Source organism: Orcinus orca, chromosome 2 (genome assembly GCF_937001465.1).
Source record: "Orcinus orca chromosome 2, mOrcOrc1.1, whole genome shotgun sequence".
Lineage (NCBI taxonomy): Eukaryota > Metazoa > Chordata > Mammalia > Artiodactyla > Delphinidae > Orcinus > Orcinus orca.
Window position 1 is genome coordinate 21,439,937 of NC_064560.1, and position 21,948 is coordinate 21,461,884.

At 40.8% G+C, this 21,948-nt stretch overlaps 1 protein-coding gene across 1 annotated transcript in view; it reads right to left on the reverse strand.

Annotated features, from left to right (window-relative positions):
- CELF2 (CUGBP Elav-like family member 2) overlaps positions 1-21,948 on the reverse strand; it is an 830,917-nt gene that overhangs the window by 708,432 nt on the left and 100,537 nt on the right. The gene's annotated exons all lie outside the window — the stretch shown is intronic.

Below are 21,948 nucleotides of genomic sequence, written 5' to 3' on the forward strand. Positions count from 1 at the left end.
ATTTTATAAGCATATATATATATATATTTTTTTTTTTCTCTGTTGCAAAGCCTTAAATGGTCTTCTAATTCTTTAGCATGTCATATCACTCAAGACCCATTATCATCCTCCTTTTTGTGGGAGATTGTTAACATATCAGCCTGCAATATATCACACCTCTCATGCCCTTGATGGTCCTCTCCCACATTGACTGTGGGCTTGGCCAGTTGGATTTTAGCAAGTGCATTCCAAGTGAAGGCTTGAAAAATGCTTGCACACTGGGGCTTGCACTCTTGTGGCCCTCTGGGAACACCTTGGCATTACATGAAGAATACAAAGTGAACTCCCTTCAGGAAGAGAGGCAACATCCCAAGCAGCCTAGTGGACATCTCAGATGTGAGAGTCAGGTCATCCTAGACCATCCATCCCTAGCTGAGCTGACCCAGACCCAAAGAACTGCCCAGGTGATCCACAGAGTCATGAGTAAATATAATGGTGGTTATTTTAAGCCATCAAGTTTGCTGGCCTGGGATTGTTGCCTCTCTGCCTTCACTCGTGCTCAGCCTTCTGCTGGGAATGTGCTTCTTCTCAGCCTGGTTAACTTTGACTCACTCTTTCCTACTTAGTTTGGATTTTATCTTCTTATTCTTTCCTTGACAATTCTATCCTAATTTCCTACGGCCCTTCAGCCTAGGTTAGGCAGGCACCTCTTCTAAACTTTCTCAAAAATCCCTATCACCACGCTTCCAAATGCTTTTACGATGGCCTGCTTATGAGTCTACTTCCCTGCTAGCTGTTGGGATTTATGAAGACACAGTCTGTGTTTTATTCTTTCTTTTTTCCTGCCAATATCTAGCAGAGGGGCTGACACTTAGTAGTAGCCAATAAAACTTGTGGAGCCAATGAAGGAATGAAGGAGGGTGGGAAATCCAGAAGGCAGTCTTAAGCTAGCTGGGGAAAGGCCCCCAAATCAGTAGATACTGGTTTGTGTTGACACTGTTTAATTCAACTTTTATATATCTTTGTCTTACCTCAATAAGATAGGAACTTAGCAGAAAAACAAAAACAAAACAAAACAAAGAGATAAACTTTAGACAAAGAACATGTGAGTAGCCAGTAGAGCAGAGACTTCAGAAACTTTAATCATTTGGTTTGGGTGATGGTACAGAAGGGTGGAAAGTAGCTAAATTAAACCCACCGAAAGTAGGTCTGAGGTAGATTATTTAACCTGTTCAAGGGTTCAAAATAGAAATGTGAATCCAGTTTCTAACAGGTTTCCTATCACTGGGTAGAAAAGAGAAAAGAGCTTTTTTCTTTCCTTTCTCCATGCCAAACCTCCTAGTGCCATGGTAAAACTCACCCCAGACGAGTTGATAAACTGACAGATAGTATCAAATGTCAGGCAGGGTTTGTTTCCATCCCCAGGCTCTTGGGAACAGCACACTAACAGATTGTTCCTGCCAGAGTATCTCATTATTTTAAGCAAATTGAATTTCTCATCGACTATGTTGAAAGGTTGTAGGCTAGTTATAATTACCGGTTTTACTTAATTTCCTTTTATAAATAGGTCGGTAGTCTATACTTCAAAGTAGTCTGTTGATTACTGACTTTCATTTTTTTCTCTTGGCCTCAGGGACTGTTTAGAGCAGAAACTGCTGATGGAGTGAATTTAATGAAACAAATACATGTCCAATTACGAGAGAGAGAGAGAGAGAGAGAGAGAGAGTGTGTGTGTGTGTGTGTGTGTGTGTGCGCGCGCGTGCGCGCAAGTGTGAGGACACACACAGGACCACAGGTAGCAAACACACAATAAGTCAGAATCCTATGTCTGACAGTGAGTGCAGAAGAGACTTTTGTTGTGATGCTGGGTTAGGCATGTTGGAGCTGCTGGCGAAAGCAGCCACTCCTGGCCGTGGGAGTCCAGAGGCTGGGAAATTTTCCCTCTGAACAGAGGGATTTCTACTCATGGAAACCCTCTGTCCTAATGAAAGGCAGCTTCCTGAGAAAGTGCAAATATGTTATCTGGGAAAGGCAAGAGATCAAACTGCCAATTCCATAGCAATATTTCATAAAATATGCATTTTTTGCTTTTCTGGTTATCATAGTAATGAATTTTTTTTTTTTTTTTTTGGTCAGAACATTTAGAAAATGAAGAATGCAAGGGAGAAGAATCATGAAAATTATCTATAATTCCACCACCCAGAAATAACCACTATATTTCATATATTTAAAAAAATCTCCATATATGTGTATTTATGTATATATATATATGCTCATATGCATCTCTATCTTGTTTCTTTATTCCTGTTAATATAGCGAAATCATATCCCCATGTTATGCACCTTTAAAGTAATGAATATAATTTTTAATGATTAGCTATTATTCCATAGCGTGGGTAGATTGTGGTATCTTTAGAACCATCCCGTTATTATTATTTCATGTCTCATTTCATTTATTTATCATTTCTGATATTATAAATAACACAATATTGAACATTCCCATAATTAATGATTTCTGCAGTTTTCACTAGTCCCTTTGGGTAAATTCAAAGAAATAAAATATATGGGTCAAGAGGTTTGAACTCTTGTAGGTCTTAATACAGATGATGAAACTGATTTTTTAGAAACGCACCAGTTTATACCCACTTAAAGGTATATGAGACTACTTGTTTTACCGTATACCTGTGAACAGTAGGAATTAAAATATTCTAAGATATCATCCCTGTGATAAATGAAAAGGTTTATCTACCTCATTGTTTTAATTTGCATTTCTTTTGCTCCTAGTAGGGCTAAACAATTTTATTTGTCTATGATAACAATTTAACTTATGCATTTTGCCCTAGAAGGGAGTGGGGTATGAAAGAATGGGTTGCAGGTGAATGTTTTGACAGAAAAAGGCAAGAAAAAACAGAAATGTGCAGAGCTTAGATATAGCTGCATTAAAGAACTACCTGAGGAATTTATGAAGATTTTGAATTAACTGATTATGGAGAGGCCATGCCTTGGTGTTTTCTAAAAGCTGTGAGCACACAGTGGAATTAGGGGTGGGCTGGATCTTTGCAAGAAGAGTCTAGGCTGCTACGCTGGAATTCCAAGAAAGGGTGAAAGTGGAGCAGGATGAAGGCATTAGGGTCCTGCAGGGCTGGTGGTGGTAACAGTGCAAGGAAGTTATCAAGACAGAATCAGAGATGAGATAGCTCAGCACAACTCTGCCTTGCATTATACCACTCATCAGCTCCATTTGGGGCTGATAATTATGCCTTTTATTACATAGCTTACTCTCCAACTGGGGTTCATAATCCAGCTTGTAAATTGTTCTGCTTCCTGGTTTTTCTTGCTCCTGGGTGGGTTTTAGGCACTGCCTCGCTCCTAAGCCCCTCTGTGAAATGTTAACAAATAATGGCTAAAAGGGAGGGTTGGCGATTATCTGTGGATTCCAAATAGCCAATCTTTTCTTGACCCTTGTTGCCACACACACAGAAAAAAGCAAATTAACCTTCAGAAGCTTTATCTCCCTGTTCCTTCACCCCAGATAGAGTTTCTAGAAGGGTGTGTGTTTGTGTGTGTGTGTGTGTTTGCATGTCTCCCTTGTGTGTCACACTTTGGGTCCAAGAGCATTTTTATAGCCCTGGAGGTAACCAAACACCCGGTACAGTGGCCTCACACAAGCTCATCTCCATGGGGGTGTGGAAGGGTTCCTGAACTGCCCACGAAGGCTTGCACTCAGCTGCCTATAATTTCCTGCCACACTGAAAAGCTGCCTAGCCAGAGGCGGGGCATCTCGAACCCACTACTCTTAGGGTCTTAAGGACATTTTCCCTAGTGTCTGAGGGAGGTCTAAGACTTCAGCCAATGTTATAGAAGCAGTAAGATGTGGAGAAAACAATATAAAACTCTGAGTCAGGAAACCTGGATTGCAGTCCTGCTGCTCTCTGCCATCGAAGGCTAAGTGACTTGATAACTCACCTAATTTCTCTGGGTCTTAACTTTCCTTATGTGAACAGTGAGAACAGTGACTCATGTCCTCTGGTGTGGTGGAAAGGACACTTTCCCTTCCCCAGCTGGGCCAGGCCCTGGAGTCCTCACTAAGCATTCATGAGCCTTAGTTTCATGTCCCATCAAGTGGGGGTGAAAGGCACCAGCCACAGCTACCTAACACGAGTGGTGGAACGGTGTAGTGATCTAGTAAGTTACTGTGGATGAAAGCACTAGGGGCGGTGTAAATGGATGAACTTGAAAGCATCAGGGAGAGTTTAAACTGGCATTTCAAGGTAAGGCTGAGCGCATCCACACCAGAATGGGGTGGGCGGTCTGTTTCGGAACCATGTGATAAAGCCTGGAGTACCCTAAGAACAGCCAGAGGGTTCCTGGTTCCATTAATGGTTTACAGGTGATACTGCTCTGCCTTTACAATCCATGACTTCTTTTGATTAAAATGTGTCTGATGTACTTCTTTAATGCTGTTTGAAATGTCAAAATGAATTATCAAGACCAAACTTAAGTCATCTACAACCCCTCAAAGAGCTTCCCCTTGCTTGTCCCCCTCACCCCACCACTGTACTGGCCCTCACTGCTGCGGGGGAAATCCTAAGATGACAGGCCCCGGTTCCCCCAGATGCTTTTGGGTATCCCAGGACGGAGCAGTGGTGCTTCTGGACCAACCTCGCAATCACAGAACTGCAGAGCTGCGAGGTTCCTCTGAGGTTTGGGGGAGTGAGTGACGGGGCTGGAGTCCCTATGCCTGCCACAGCAGTCAGGTACAATACAAGATCAGACCAAGGTCATTTGTCTCATTGACGGGCTTTTTCCTTTTAGTGAAAAGCTTTCAAGGTTGAAGCAAATTTCCTCCAGCGGCTCCAAGTTCCAGTAGCAATACTCAGAGGACCCAGGGTGAAGGGGTGGGTTTCAAGCCTCCCCTGAGATTTGGGGGGATGAATGGGTCACAGGGCCACCAGCCCATGAAGAGACTGCCAGCTGCAAAACATGTACGATTGCAGACCTGCTGGTTCAGCTGGTGGAAATACTGTGTGCTTCTTTAACATGTAATCTGTTAGAAGGGGGTCACAGCTTTATCTTCAACAGTTAAAATTTTATGTTGGGTCAAAACAAAAAATGAAATCTGTATCTTTCTTGCCAGTTCCTCCTCCTCAGGGTGAGTGGGGGCCAGTTAACGTGAGCTTGGGCTGCAATGTCTTGTAAACTTTCTCCGGGCTGAGAATGTCTCTTCCTAACATGCCCTGGGATCTTCCCCACAAAGCACAGAGAGGCAGAAGCTGCTTTTCCTTATCAGCTGAGCCCTCATTTCTCCTCTTGAATTTAGCTAAGTCAGGCTCTTCAGCAGGAAAATAATGAAGGGGAAAACCACCACCAACAACAAAAAGAACAAGAAAAGAATTGAGCTGGAAATCTCAGGATGCAACAGTGGGACTCAAATGATACATGGGTATTTCGAGCTCCTAGAAACTTAACCTGAAACAAGACAAGGAAATAAATCCCTAGCATTTGCTTTCTTTGTTTGTTTTTATTTTATCTTGAAATTTTAGGAAGAGGATCACAAGTAACAGGAGTCAAAATAATTTGGAAGGTTTTTGAACCCTTGGGTTGAGTAACAGGAACTCCCCCCCACCGTCTACAGGCACTTGTTAGGCAAGGGTTCCATGGGCCCTGCCTACTTGCATTAAGAGGGGTCTGGAGCTCAGACACTTTTGCGATCAGGGAGGGACACGTATGAATGAAATGGGTAAAGCTGGTTGGTTACAAAAGAATAGAGTGGGGAGATTAAAGCAACTGGTGTGTGCATGTCCTACCTACAGCTGTCACCGTGAATTTTTACTAAATCCCACGCAGGCCACATAAAATGTGCATTTTGCCCACGGTGGGGTCTGTGGCCTTCTCATTCTACTCGCTGGTGCTGATGTGAACTCCCTTTCCTTCCTCTTTCCCTCCCCCACTCTGTTCCAACAGTAGCTTTTCGGTAAAGTGTTTAAGAGCATGGATGCTCGAACACCAATTATTGACCGTGTCACTCTGGGTCAGGTATTTCACCTCTTTGTGCCCTAGGTTGATTCATCTATAAAAGGGCAAATGTGAATAAATGAGTTTTTCAAGGGTTTACATCAGTGCCAGGGACACACAAAGCATTATGTGTGTGTTTTCTTTTATTCTTCACTCATTATCCATTTGTAACTCTTTAGCACCTCTCATCTTCCAGGTATGGCACTGGCTTAATTGGAAACTCTGTCGATAGATCAGATACGAATCCTTTGCTCCAGGGAAGTAGGGGAATAAAGAACTAATATTTTTTCCCTTTTAAGTTATGAGCTTTTCAAACATCATTGATTTAGTCTTCGGACTCCTTTAGGAGATAAGTTTTATTATCCCTGTTTTTTAATGAATGTGGAGACAGAGGTGGAGGCCATCTCAGGGTGACATGGCTGTGAATCCAGGTCTCTGAAGTTGGCAGGTGTCAGACTTCTTACAGGGTCTAAGGGCAGAGCAGGGGTTGATTATGCATCAACCATTCATCCTGGCACTCTTTCTTAGCTGGCCCTGGACTTGACCTTGCTGTCCTTCACAACAGAGGGATCCAGGCTCCACCACCAATTAATTATGGCTGGCATGAGAGAGGGAAATTATTTCCTATCCTGGGAATATTCCAGGCTGCCTCAGGAGAAAATTCTGACCGGTCTTATAGCCATTTTCATTGCACAGTGAAGAATTAGGCTTGAGTGAATAGGGAAGATCACAGCCCACCTCTGGTTCTGCTCACATTTTTGTATTTTATTTGCATGATCCAGACAAGCAACCCCTTTCTTCCAGAGATCTCCTTCCTGTCCCCTGCATGAATCCATGGGAACATTTCAATCACAGACATTGAGAAAATTAAGGAATAGTAAAGACCACTGAATTCACCAGCTGCCATAGAAAATTCACTTGGTTCCTTTGGGTATATGAGAATCACTAGAGGAGCTTGTTTAAAAAAAATAGATGCATGGGTCCTACTCCTTGGAAATTCCGACTTAATATTGCTGGAGAGGGGCCCAGGAATCTTCATTTTAACAGACTCTAATATATAGACAGATGAAGAATCCACTGATCCAGCTGAACTATTAATTTCAAAGAAAAAGAAATTATGTGACTTGCCCAAGTTTACACAGCTAGTTAATATCAATTAGACTAGGACTTACAACTGCTGATTTCCAATGGAATAGTTTCCCTGCAACACTGCATAGCTCCTAGAAGAGGGCATCGTCCAAGTCTTCCAGACCAAAGTTTCCCTAATTTGCGACTGACATTAAATGGTAGTGATTTAACTCTTAGATTTAAGGACTAGAGCATTGCTTCAAATCAATACATGCAGAGGAGCATGCAAACATAAACATATTGGTTTCACCTGGGCAACATGCTTATGTAGATTTCTGTTGGCCTGAATTGGGGCCATCTCCAAGGGGGTGAAGCATGGCTTTCTTGTCATCCCCGGGTATTTTAGAGAAAGAAAGAAAAAAAAAGTTTTTAAAGTAGGTGGTAACTAGATTTTAAGAATAGAAACCTATTTTCCCTGTTGCAAGGCTATAGTCCCAAGGGGGAAGATGGAATAAGTGTAAAGCATGTCTATTTCAGGAAAAGATTAAACAAAGACTGACCTGACTCAGAGCTGTTAGAGTGAAAACACTTGCAGTGGAGACGCTTAAAAGCATGCCTTACTTTTATCAGCATCCACTTCTTTTATGGAAGGCTAACTGTAAAATTTATGGAGCGAATTATCTCTCTAGATTAATATTTATGAACATACAATAGCAGATGTGAGTTCTAAGTGTTGTATTAAGCATTGGCTTTTCTCCCCTTGCACATACAAGCAAACAACAGACAGCTCAAGATGATGTTAATATTCTCTCCACAACATATGTAAACAGTCTTGCGAAATTTTTCGTTCCAATTGCGGCAAATTGGTATTTACCCAGTAACCAAAAACTATTTTTAACAGTTAATACTCCTGAAATGTATGGGGACCTTTCTGCTATATGACTAAGAGCTTGGAAAATCAATTGCAAAAACGCTCTCCTAATCAAACACCGAGGAACAAGACATCTCTTTATTGATGCATTTTAACCACATTTTATTCTTATAAGAGAAAGGAAAAATAATCAAATGCACCTTGTTCTTCCTGCATTTCGAATATCGAACTAATGGTTCCTTCATTTCCCAAAACAGGAGAACATGTTTAAGTGCTGCAAAAAACACTGCACTTCCAACTAAATCCAAGTGGGCTTACTCCAACTCCTGACTTTTGTGTATAAATCTTAGCTAGTTCTACTATACATATAAAACACAAGTTTACGTGACTCCGGGTAAAGAAAGATGTACAGGGGACCAGACAGGGAGACAATAGAAGCCAAGTTTGATGATAAATGAATGGCTTTGAGCCAGTCCTGAGGCTCTGTGTTTTACTTTTCTTGTCTATAGATGGAGGGGTGTTTTACTATATCAGGAATTCCCAAACAGGGATTTGTGGTTTGGAAAGGGGACAATGGATGAGCTTTAGGGATTACTAACTCTCTTGCCCTGAAAACTCATATAAATTTATCTATGAATTAATATGTGTATATTACTGACTCTGGATATCCATTGGTTTCAGCAATTCTCAAAGGGTTCCCGAACCTCAGAAAGGTTATGAGCTATTGTACTAGAGGACCTTTTAGGTCGCTTCCTGTTATAATTCTCTTTAACTTTTGCTGCATCCTGGCTCTGATCTCACGTTTTTGCTTCAATTGCCCACCGTTACTCCTTTGCAACTCAAATTTACTTTTCTCTAAGCTTCCTTCTTCTAAGGCTTCAGAACTGTGCTGTTCCACAGGACAGCCTCCAGCCATGCATGGCTGTTTAAATTGATTAAAATTAACTAAACTTAAAATTTCAGTTCCTTAGTCACACCAGCCACATTTGAAATACTCCATAGGCTCATGTGGCTTGTGGTTACTGTGCCAGACAGCACAGATAACAGAACATTGCCATCACTGCAGAAAGTTCTATTGGAGAGCATTGCTTTCCAAAAGAAAGAGTGGTTTCTAAGCTCTCATCCCCCAAATCTAAAATTTTAATATGCTCCCCAGGTGATTCTAATGCAGAGTGTCTACACATTACACTTGGAGAAACAGCACTAAGAGGACCTACAGACATCCTGACCCCTTGTTTTCCACTTTTTTTAAAGGGTAATGCCTGTGTTACTTTTTTTAAAAAATAAATTTATTTATTTTTGGCTGCTTTTGGTTCTTCGTTGCTGCTTGTGGGCTTTCTCTAGTTGTGGCGAGTGGGGGCTACTCTTCGTTGTGGTGCGCGGGCTTCTCATTGAGGTGGCTTCTTTTGCTGTGGAGCACTGGCTCTAGACACACAGGCTTCAGTAGTTGTGGCATGTGGTCTCAGTAGTTGTGGCTCACAGGCTTAGTTGCTCTGCAGCAGGTGCAATCTTCCCAGACCAGGGCTCGAACCCGTGTCCCCTGCATTGGCAGAAGGATTCTTAACCACTGCACCACCAGGGAAGCCCCTGTATTACTTTTTTAAAAATTTATTTTATTGACGTATACTTGATTTACAATGTGCTAATTTCTGCTGTACAGCAAAGAGACTCAGTTATATATACATATATTCTTTTTCATATTCTTTTCCATTATGGTTTATTACAGTATGCTGAATATAGTTCCCTGTGCTATACAGTAGGACCTTGTTGTTTATCCATTCTATATACAATAGTTTGCATCCGCTAATCCCAAACTCACAATCCAACCCCTCTCCTCTGCCCCTGGCAACCACAAGTCTATTGTCTATGTCTGTGAGTCTGTTTCTGTTTCATAGATAAGTTCACTTGTGTCATATTTTAGATTCCACACATAAGCGATATCCTATGGTATTTGTTGTAATGCCCGTGTTGTTACTGCCCTGTTGCTCAGTCTCCATCACCAACATCCCAGTTCACTGTCCAAGGTGAGTAGACAAGGTTAGACTCCTACAGCTTGGACTTGGAAGGAATCTTTAAGGTTATCTAGTCCAAACACTCATTTGCTGCTTGTATCTTCTCCAGGCCTCTTTCCAACAAATGCTCACAAAATATACACTTGAACAGGAACCGTTACAGGGGAACAATTCTCCAGGAAGCACATCTGAGCTGATGAAAGCCCTAATTATTAACTAGTCTTCCCTTATACTGAAGCATCAGAAGCCTCCTTCCTCTGTCCCAGCTTGCTCTGGTCAGAGTGCAGTCCTGACTCTGAGTGTGTGAAAGTGATGTTGGCCTCAGCCCCTCTGATCCAGGTGTTAGGCTCTAGGAATATTTGTTTTATGGATGGAAAGGGCTTTTGGAAAAGAGAAATTTGGGGTGAGCTGCCTTGGGTGTGATGGAAAGGAATCGGGTCTCCAGTTTTACCCCAGTAACCAGGTCTTGGGCTTTACTGGGAGAGGAGATGGTCTCCTCACTGAAAATAACACAGAACCAACATCAGTTAAGCCTAAAGGACACACAGATGTTTGCATTTCAATGGTTTTGAAGCTTTGGGGCACAGAGAGACCACAAGCTTCGCAGAGAAATAGGGTTTCCACCAGCAGCATTGGTAGACGTGAAGTCCTTCCCTCATGGGGCTTGTGGGCAATGGAGGTAACAGCAGAAACAAAAAGGAGGGGAGTACTAAGAAAGTACTCTGAGGACACACAGACATAAACAGGGTGGAACCAAACCCTGAAGTTATCCAAGTAGGGAGGGGCAGTGAAATAAAATCCAGGCATTGATGGGACCTCCTTTATACCCTCAGGTTGCTGCTTTTAGAGACACTGAGGTTTTATATATTTCTATAGGAGCATGATCCTCTTTCACACAATTGCACTGCAAGGCCTTCCAATATTTGAGGACAGCTTTCACTATCCCCCTATATCTCTTCTTCTTTAAAGTCTATATTATTCTTCAGTCTGTCTTTATGTTACAAGGTCTTGGATTTTTTCATTATCCTCTGAGCACATAGCTTGTCTAACTCCTCTTAAACTGAAGGGTCCAGGAGGGAACCTTTTATTCCAGATGGGATTTGATCACCCTTAAACAGAAACCATCACTTTTCTTCTTTCCAAATCCTATACTTCTATGTTGAAGGCAAAGACTGGCTGAATACAGCTCAGGATCAGCTGGTCCCCGTTCTTTCATTTACTTTACATTGTTTTCTGTTTTTAATGATTTTTAGGAAATACCATGATATAAATTGTTCTACTCCATCTCCTAGGTCAGCTAGTATAGATCAGAGAGGATGAGGAATACTCAACAAAATGCTTACTGATTATGGGCTTCCCTGGTGGCGCAGTGGTTGAGAGTCCACCTGCCGATGCAGGGGACACGGGTTAGTACCCCGGTCCGGGAAAATCCCACATGCTGCGGAGCGGCTGGGCCCGTGAGCCATGGCCGCTGAGCCTGCGCGTCCAGAGCCTGTGCTCCGCAAAGGGAGAGGCCACAACAGTGAGAGGCCCGCGTACCGCAAAACAAAAACAAAAACAAAACAAAACAAAAAAAAATGCTTACTGATTGCTTGAAAGTCTAAGAGAAAATATGCATACTGATGAAATTACAAAATAAATACAATAACATGGTTGTTACTTAAAATTGGAAAGGATTAGGAGAGCTGATTGGGAAAAAAATTCTAGGTAATGAAGTTTAATCATCTACAGAATGAGAAGCCTGAACTCCATAATCACTAAGTTTCCTGTCTATTGTCAGTTTATGTATTTCTTTTAAAAAAAATTTGAAGCCCAAGAAGATCTCAAAGGCATTAGCAAAAATACCCCCAGTTGGGCTTCCCTGGTCGGGCAGTGGTTGAGAGTCCGCCTGCCGATGCAGGGAACACAGGTTCGTGCCCCGGTCCGGGAAGATCCCACATGCAGTGGAGCGGCTGGGCCCGTGAGCCATGGCCACTGAGCCTGCGCGTCCGGAGCCTGTGCTCCGCAAAGGGAGAGGCCACAACAGTGAGAGGCCCGCGTACCGCAAAAAAAAAAAAAAAAATACCCCCAGTTTTTCTAATACCTAGGTTATCTAAGAATGACTAAGAGCCTCACTAAAGACACATAACCAAATGGTATCTAACAATGGATTTCATCCATATACTTACATTTTGATTAAACATTTAAAGTCTTACCGGAAATTTGCTGTAGAAACAGTTATCCCAACTAGTTAAAATATCTTTAGTACCTGAGCTGGGATTCACAAGCACAGGGTAGTGTGCAAAAAAACTGGGTCAAGTAGAAATGAAATTTGATTGGTAAAGGACCTTCATGGGGTTCTACAGAGAATTAAGGAAATGTTCACAGGGATAAGTGGATCTCTGTTGATTGGAATACATGACTCTTTCCTCCTTCATGAAAGGATGTGAGGGTATCTTATAATTACCAAATCTTCAGGCTACAGAGTTTCTTGATTTTCAAAAGAATTTGGACATGGCTTTGCAGCGTTAGTCTCTGAAATGCTCATGGCTGATATTGCCAACTTTCTGTCTCCATTGCAATGCTTTTTTTTTTTAACATCTTTATTGGAGTATAATTACTTTACAATGGTGTTAGTTTCTGCTTTATAACAAAGTGAATCAGCTATACATATCCCCATATCTCCTCCCTCTTGCATCTCCCTCCCACCCTCCCTATCCCATCCCTCTAGGTGGTCACAAAGCACTGAGCTGATCTCCCTGTGCTACGCGGCTGCTTCCCACTAGCTATCTGTTTTACATTTGGTAGTGCATATAAGTCCATGCCACTCTCTCACTTCATCCCAGCTTACCCTTCCCCCTCCCCGTGTCCTCAAGACCATTCTCTCTGTCTGCGTCTTTATTCCTGTCCTGCCCCTAGGTTCTTGTTGAAACCTTGCGTGACTAAAAGACTGGTTTGCCTAAATGTGGGAGGGAGACAGAGTGGTCTCTTTCTGTTCTTTGTGTCAGTGTGTCAGCTTTTCTGAGTACTACTGACGCAATTTTCACCCCTGCCAAAGTCTTCTCATCACCTCTCATCTTGACTGTCATCTCCTATTTACAACGGTCAATCCAAGTTCCAGTGCTTCGGGCTTTTCCTTCAAGGTACCCTCTTGACAGTAAATGGATCAAAATTGGCACTCTCTCCAACTCAGCTTTCATAGATTGCTTCTTGATTCAAACAACTGGCTACTTCTAAAACTATTTTAAATATACAAATTACAGCTAAAGATTATACTTTAATATCTGGGGAGCAAGGATTAGCAAATTGAATGAATACATCCACATCCTTGGTTCTGTTTGTGAAGATTACCCATTTGTTAGCTTGTAAATATCACCTATCTTCCACGGCAATCATTATGTGCAAGTACTGACATCTTTGTCAGGAAATTCAAAATATGTGTAATTCACCAACATTTAAACAATAAAAACACACTACTTCTGACATAGAGGCAGGAATGACCACACCAGGCTAAGAGGCCGAACACAGAGCTATAACTGTGGAAGTGTAATTGCGACCTGAAAAAAATCCATTTCTCTAGAATTAGAACCTTTCCATGAATGTTAGCACAAGGAAGAAAAATTGATAAATGGAAATCATTCCCTACTAATTGCAATATATTTTCAGATAATTCTATTGACTTCTATAGCATTTATGTAGTCACTATGAGATCAATTCACCGTTGAGTCAACCATACAGTAAATATTTACAGTAAATGGAATACAGTCTGTTAAGCCATCTCCACTGCCTTGTCTCTGACCCTCAGGAGACAGAATTGTGAACAGGAGAAAGCTTGAAACTGGGAAAGACAAGGGTCTAGATTCTATTTTCTTACGTGTATTATGATCTGTGCCACATATTAATCCATTAACATCAGAGTTGCAGAATGGCCAGGGACTTTGAAAATTGTTAGGTTCAATCACTCTATTTTAAATATTTAGAAACTGAAGCCCAGAGAAGTTAAGAAGCTTGCCCAAGGTCACACAGTTTGTTAGTGATGGGGCCAGAATGCTCAGCCTAGTGGTCTTCTTGGTAAAGCGGACAAAATGCAAATTGTTTTCACTGGAGAGCAGGTTATGAGCTCTGAAGATTAGAAAAAGGATTTCCTAGAGTCTTTCCTGAGTGAATCCATGGAACGAATAGGACCTGGAGTCTTCTTTTCAATGAGTAGCTCCAGATACCAACATGATTAAGAGATTAACAGTAAAACTAAATAAACCAACCTTTGCAAAGTACAAGGATGAATCTGGGAAAGGAAGAGACCCCTCCTCTCTCTTTTCATCCGCATAAGGTTGTCCGCATATTGATGAACCCAAGAATGATTATAAGCTTCTCAAATGGCTCAAACTTGCCAACTCATTCTCTCATTTTAAAGTTCATATGAAAACATATTTTGTGATGCAGTGTTTTAAGGGAAAATTCTAGTTTAAATACACTTTTCTTGTGTGGCAACTATTATTGCTGTGTAGCAGGAAAACATAATTTATGGTAACCTTTTCCAACACATTCTTGAACCCCCAGATGTCAATCCGTATCGCACATTCTTTGTTATCTGTTCCTGTAATTCAAATCTCTCTTTTTTTTTTCTTCCACCAGCATTCTATTTATAAGCCATTCCATCAATACCTCATTGTGTTTTGGGCATATCTTTTTTACTCTGAAGCTCCCACTCAAAAACAATTTTGTTTCTTCCTCAGATATTTGGAACTTTTAAGTATTCTGTAGTATCAGCTAGTTAATGTTTCCCAGAGGAGATAAAAAATAGTACTGAAGGGAATAATATGGCACCAAAAGATGAATATTCTTATTATTCTGGGGTAGCACTGCCTCTGTTAAGAGACTACTTACGTTTACCCTCTCTTAAAGATGCTGCCTCTTCAAGGTGGGGGGAAAAGATTATTCTAGGTTATACGTTTTCTTTTTATCCTAATCCCAAAGCTATGCAACAGCCAGAGGTTCTAAGGCCAGTAACAAATGTGACACAATGAAACATTTATTTTAAGTAACCATTTAACAACCTATATTGATCTCTGAGCCTCTATACAGACCAAGCCAAAATGAGGCTTCCGTTCCCTCTTTACCACAGAGCCTCCATCCCATGGAGAAAAGCAATGATATGAAGAACATTGAAAGACAGTAAGTAAAACAGCTCTTACATGTATGTTTCTTCACAAATTTAGATTACATATTTTCAGCCTTCTTGAACCCCAAACCCAAAATCCATGACACTCTCCTGAAGCATTTTGTTGGGACTTGAATTCTGCTAGTTGCCCAGTTTGAAATTCCAAGAACCTAGAGGAAACTTGTTATCCCCTTACAACACTCGTTTGTTCTTTCATATATTTGTTTCTTCAGTTGTTTAGTAAACTAAAATGTATATCCTACGATGTACAGAGAACCAGCAGGCATTTTGAAGTTTTCAAAAGGAGGAAAACTAATTCCTATATCCTAGACCTGGAGATTATAAAATAGCTGAGGAAGCAAGACATGTATAAGATAAATAGCTAATGAATATAAAAGTTATTAACCTTAACTACATATAAACTACCGAGTATTGGAATGATCAGTGTAGAATGAAATTATTCTCAGTTTTGATAGGAAGAATTAATATAAAGATTTGAATGCCTAAAGAGTGTCTGGACACATGGAAGGACCAAATATATGCACAAATCATGAGCCACCTAAGTTATTCTAGTGAAAAGCACAAAGGCAATGAAAGAACATCCAGAGAGAAATATCTGGTTAAGACAATTGTATTCTGTGGTTAGAGTATGCTCGATGGTACTTTGCCCATTTTGTAAATCAATATTCCACTGGAAATAGTCTTGTAGAGCAAACCCCAGATACACGTTCACGTTGGATTATTTCTCTCAAGTATGAAAGTCGAAGACCTCATGAAAGTTGATAAATTGATTTGTTGAGAACAGTTGAACACAAATTTCATGATAAGAACAACATACAGGGCTTCCCTGGTGGCGCAGTGGTTGAGAGTCCGCCTGCCGATGCAGGGGACACGGGTTCACGCCCCGGTCTGGGAAGGTCCCACATGCCGCGGAGCGGCTAGGCCCGTGAGCCATGGCCGCTGAGCCTGCGCGTCCAGAGCCTGTGCTCCGCAACGGGAGAGGCCACAACAGTGAGAGGCCCGCGTAGCGCAAAAAAAAAAAAAAAGAACAACATACAGATTTTTATTCCTACTGGAAACACCTGAAGAGTTGACCAAGTGATTTTTCCACCTCCAGTTCCTTTCAACTAAGAAAAAAATAACCCACAGCCATGGAGGCTCAGTAAATAGATCTAGTTCAGTCTAGATATTCTTCTGTGTGTCCTATGATATTGTCATCATTCACTTTTGGCCCAAGGCAGTTTTCTTCTTGTTTCAGGGCCCCTGTTTTAGTCTTTGCTTATGCACTTGCTCCAAGTACAGTATTCTGCCTCTGAGTTTCTCTCTGCTGTGATTGGAGACCTTTGCTTTGATGGTTGCCTTCTCCTGGTGTGGTTAGTGTTTTCCTTGTTGCTACGGTAATGGGAGTGGGTTTGTAAACCCCTCTGGGGATAGAATAGCCTCTTCCTGTTTGGTTTCTAAAATGAAAACATATCTCTCATCCAGATATGCTTAAGCAACACTATGTTTTCTGTACAACACAAACATTCCACCAGCAAGAGTAACTCCAGTGTTGGTTTATTTACTTTATGTAGGTTATTCAGGATAATGCAGTACATGTCGCATAAGAAACTGTTAGGAGGAAGAGGAATGAGAGAAAGGATCAGAGTGGATAGAATTGGGTGAGACAGAGAAAGCGTCCTGAATTTTGTGTCAAGTTTTATAGTTCAGTGGAGGGAGGGTCAATGGTTAATCCAGATAAGGGAAATAGTGTGGTAAGGGCACAATGGTGGAATATACAAGGCATCCCAGGAAAATTAGGCAATTTAACAAAAGGAGAGTATTACCGTGGCGCTATCAAGTTTTCATCGTGAGTCAAAGTAGGCTCTCCAAGCAACCACATCCCAATAGTTGACGCCTATGGAGCACCAAGTAGGAGGGAACCACTGAGCTAAATGCTTTATATGTATTAGCTCATTTCACTTTCAGAACCCTGAGGAGTAGGCCCTTTTCTTATTTACATTGTACAGATGAGGAACCCAGACCTATGGTGTTCAAACAATTTGCTCAAGGTCACATGTTCATAAGTAGCAGACCCAGGATGCAAACTCAGAGAGTTTGACTCAGGGGAGACCACATGCTTGTTTTGAAGATGCACAGCCTCCCTTACCTATCCACGTGAATTCATAGTTAATAAGACATTGACTAGTTAATTAAGAGCATCGAAGCCTTTTCTGGGGTTGATTTCTTCTTTCACGAGTGTATACAATGTCAAAAAACGGCCTGAAAAAGCAAATACTTGTGTTTATCACACATCTTGCTAAAGAAAAGAACCTAAAAATCAATCTGGGTAGTCTCTCCCGCCATGTTAACCACAAACTTTAAAGAAAGGGGCGATGGGCAGGAAATTTTCAGTTAGCTATATGTAGTCATCTGACCCTTCCAAGTCCTTTAACTTCTCTTACAGCTTGAAGCCCCTGATTTGGTCTCTATCTCCCTATAGGAATGAGACAGGGCTTTACTTTTTAAGCATGTGAAATCTAAAATACCTTATTAATCAGGATATTCTATTCCTTGTTTAATCTGAGCCTTATTTAGAGATTTATCTGTATACTGCAGGATGTTTGCATATTTATTTACAATCAATAGATTTTATCTGTATACTGCAGGTATAGATTTTGTATAGATTTTATCTGTATACTGCAGGATGTTTGCATATTTATTTACAATCAATATATAATCAATATAAGCAATGAAAAATGCAAGTGTATGTACTCATAATGATCTATTTCCTGCTATTATTTCACTGGAGTGTAGATTCCTTGATAAAGAGAATCCCAAATCTCTTTGGTACAGATTACTTCCTTAAAGAATAATATATAGTTACATAAAACCCTTGGACATTCATGGAATTGTAAGGCAATGCAGATAAGGCATAAAATCCCTTCCAAGAATCCCAAAATTTAGTCATAAGATTTAATCTAGTGACATCCAGAAAAACAAAAAAAAACAAAAAAAAACCAAGGGACCTCAATAAACACTAAACTGCCCTTAATAATAAAAAATAAATTTCTGGATTCCCTTTATATATAACTTAAGCCTTACAAGTAGGAACTCTTAAAAGACTCATTCAGTAGTGTGGTTCACTGGCTCAGACGCTTTTCTCAGCAACACTCTGTACATGTTGTCACTATTTAGGTGTAAAATAGAACATATTATTTTTAGGAGCTGCTCCTCATGGCCACACCCAAGTTCTTTCAAGACACCCCACTCCATCAGGCTACTCCACCTCCTTCTCCCCCTTATTCCTCTCATTTACAGATCACATTGTCACTCTCTTCATTCACTGAAGATGGATTCTTGACCCTCTGGGTTTTCCTGCATTCTCGCTCCCATCTCATTCTGAGGAATGGTAGAATTCTCTCACTTCCTACCATCTTGCTTCTAATCTATTTTCCTCCGCCTCACCTCATGACGCATACCCATGATCACCCCATCAGAACAATGCCTCTGAAATCTATTGCAAGGACGCACTCTTTGACACAACCTAATATCCTACCATACCAGCATCCTGACCGCAACATTTCCTTGACCTCGTTGAGACCTCCTAATGATCCCACCATTTTTACACTATTTACCATTGTTCAGATGTCTTCATTTTTAAAAATAACTCTTTATAACTCCACTCATGATCTATTATTATTATTACTCGTTGGTATATGCTCTTACCAACCTTGCCTGCTCTTGAATTCATGTGGTAAAAGCCCAGCTACTTGCATTTTTTTTATGCCAACACTTGAGCTGCTTAATATGCCTAGGTTTTGGAGAAAACAGACATTATTTGGGTGATTGGATTTAATTTATTATTATTTTATTACTGTCAACACTAAATGATATTTACCAAGATTTTCATCAATGTGTTACTTGAATTTTTTTTTGTCCCACGCCAACTGAATATCTTCACTTTTTATTCTTGCTGAAGTACATCCTTTAATAATAGTTTGGGTATAGGTCTGTGGGTGGTAGACACTCTATGTGTATGTGTCTGAATATTCTGTTTTGCTGTTACTTTTAAAAAAACTCTAGTCAATCTAGGCATATAATTCTTGATGCCATTTATTTTTTCCAATCCTCTGAAACTAGCATGACATTTACTTCTGAAAACATTATATTATTCCTACATTATATTATTGCTATTGAGAATTCTGATGGTAGTGTACTTGTCTGTTTCTTTCTTTCTTTTTTTTTTTTTGCGGTATGCAGGCCTCTCACTGTTGTGGCCTCTCCCGTTGCGGAGCACAGGCTCCGGATGCGCAGGCTCAGCGGCCATGGCTCACGGGCCTAGCCGCTCCGCGGCATGTGGGATCCTCCCGGACCGGGGCACGAACCCGCGTCCCCTGCGTCGGCAGGCGGACTCTCAACCACTGCGCCACCAGGGAAGCCCTGTCTGTTTCTTTTAAGTCATCTTTCTTTTCTCTCTAGAACCTCTTAAGATTTTAACATTATCCTTGATGTGCTTTAATTACTACTCATCTCAGTGTGAGTTTATTTTTTATTTGAGCTATTTAATACTCACAGTGCACTTCCAATCTGTGAAAAACTACTTATCTGTTTTCCTCTTGCAAAAATCTCAGAAGTCTCCAAATATTAATTTTCCATTATTTCTTGCCTTCTATTTTTCTGGAACTCCTTTTAGATATATGTATATCCAAGCAACTCAAGCTATCTTCTTCATTTCCTAATTTCTTGTTTACATTTTAAAAATCTCTATCAGTGTTCCAGGTGAATTTCTCAGTACTATCTTCCAATCTACCAATTCTCTCCTTAACTAGTGCTAACTTTGAATTTAGGGCATTAATTTAAAAATTAGTTACCATATTTTTATATTCTAGATTTTAAGTGGATCTCTTTCACATCTACCTATTTTTGGCCAGTTTTTCCTTCACAAGTTATTATTCTTTTAAAATTGATATAATTCTTTTATTCATCTCTTTGAATATTTTAAATACTTATTAAAAATTAATTTACCTGGAGTGAATTTGCATTCTAATTGATAATTTTGTTGCTAACTTTCTTAGAAGAAATTTAAGTTCATTTTGAGTTGAGGTTTTCTGTTTTCTCTTTTTCTTCTTTTTCACTTTTTCTTCACTAGTCCAAGCAAACAGTTCCCTCTACCCTGCTCCCTGGATGCAAAATTTAGAACCAAGTCTTACAATGGTGTTTCAGATCTCACCAGGTCATTCACGGACCCAGAAAGTGATCTGACTCAGTTTCTGGCCCTGAGGATTCTGTCCTCCCCCTGGTTACCTCAACAGATTCATAATTCTCTATAATGCAAGACCCCAGCCCTCAGGTCAGCAACCCTTCATGTTATAATACCTCACTGTGGTTACTACTAGATTGGTTTCTCACCTGCCATGCCTTTGTCCTTTTATCTGGAGAGGTTGGAAAGCTATAAACTCTTTTTCAGATGTGATTTAGATTCTGCCAATTAAGTACACCCATGCTAGATTTGGAAAGTGCAAGTGAGGTAGAATCAATCTTCCTGAAGCTTCTGTTTGTCTCTGCTGGGTAGCAAGGGCAGTGTTTTCCTGAAGCAGTTTCTGGTTAACATTCTCCTGATGTCCAGGGTTTGGTGCAGGTGCTGACCTAGGACATCTCCCCAAATTGCTGAAGTTGTAGCCCTCTAGTGGCTGGTTCCATGGTGTTTTGGAAGTCATTCCAAGATATCCAGCCTATGAACCTTGTTTCTTCAACCTACCCAATGATTTTGTATTTTCTTTGTATTAAATTCCTCTATGCTTCAAATTTCTAGAGTGCTTTTTGTTTCTTCTGCTAAACCTGAATGATGCACACACCCAGACCTCAGCTTTAAGAGAGGCTGAAATGAAACATATTTTATCCCCTAACCTGAGAAATACACATTCATAACCATCAATGCCTGATTCTAGACCAGTTACCAGTAGCCTCATAGCTTCAACTGCACTTACTGTCTTACATTTCTGCTCTGTTTTGAGTACATAGAGAGGATTATTTTCTTTCTAAGCTCAACCAAGTCTTTTCTCTTTTCAAATTTTATTTATCACTGCTATGGGTTGGAAGAGAGGAAGTGATGTCAAAGCATAAACTTATAACATCTTAACTGGTTGTCCCTTCTTTAAATTGGGTTTACTTAAAATTTATGGCCAGGGGCTTCCCTGGTGGCGCAGTAGTTAAGAATCCACCTGCCACTGCAGGGGACACAGGTTTGAGTCCTGGACTGGGAAGATCTCACATGCCACGGAGCAATTAAGCCCATGCGCCACAACTACTGGGCCTGCGCTCTGGAGCCCGCGAGCCACAACTACTGAGCCTGAGTGTCGCAACTACTGAAGCCTGTGTGCCTAGAGCCTGTGATCTGCAATAAGAGAAGCCACTGCAATGAGAAGCCCGTGCACCGCAATGAAGAGTAGCCCCCGCTCGCCGCAACTAGAGAAAGCCTGCAGGCAGCAACGAAGACCCAACGCAGCCAAAAATAAATAAAAAATTCATTAATTAAATTTATTTAAAAAATAAATAAAATAAAATTTATGGCCAGAAAATCCAGTGGGCAATCAACACTATCTCTTTTAATTCTACTACACTTCTGTAGTAAATTAGCTTTTTCATTCACCAAATCAAGAACTTCAAAACCTCTCTTTTCTTTACAAATACTCCCAACTTCTCAGATTCTTATTTAATCTGTCACTGAGAAAACAGGGGCCATCAAAATGCAACTCCTTTCTCTTCTCCATCACTGAACCCACAACCTAACCTCCTGTGTGTGGATTTTCTTTGTGTTTCCTCCCAACACATCCCAAGAAAGGCACCTGCTCTACCCAAAGGCGAGCCTCTTCAGATCTGCAC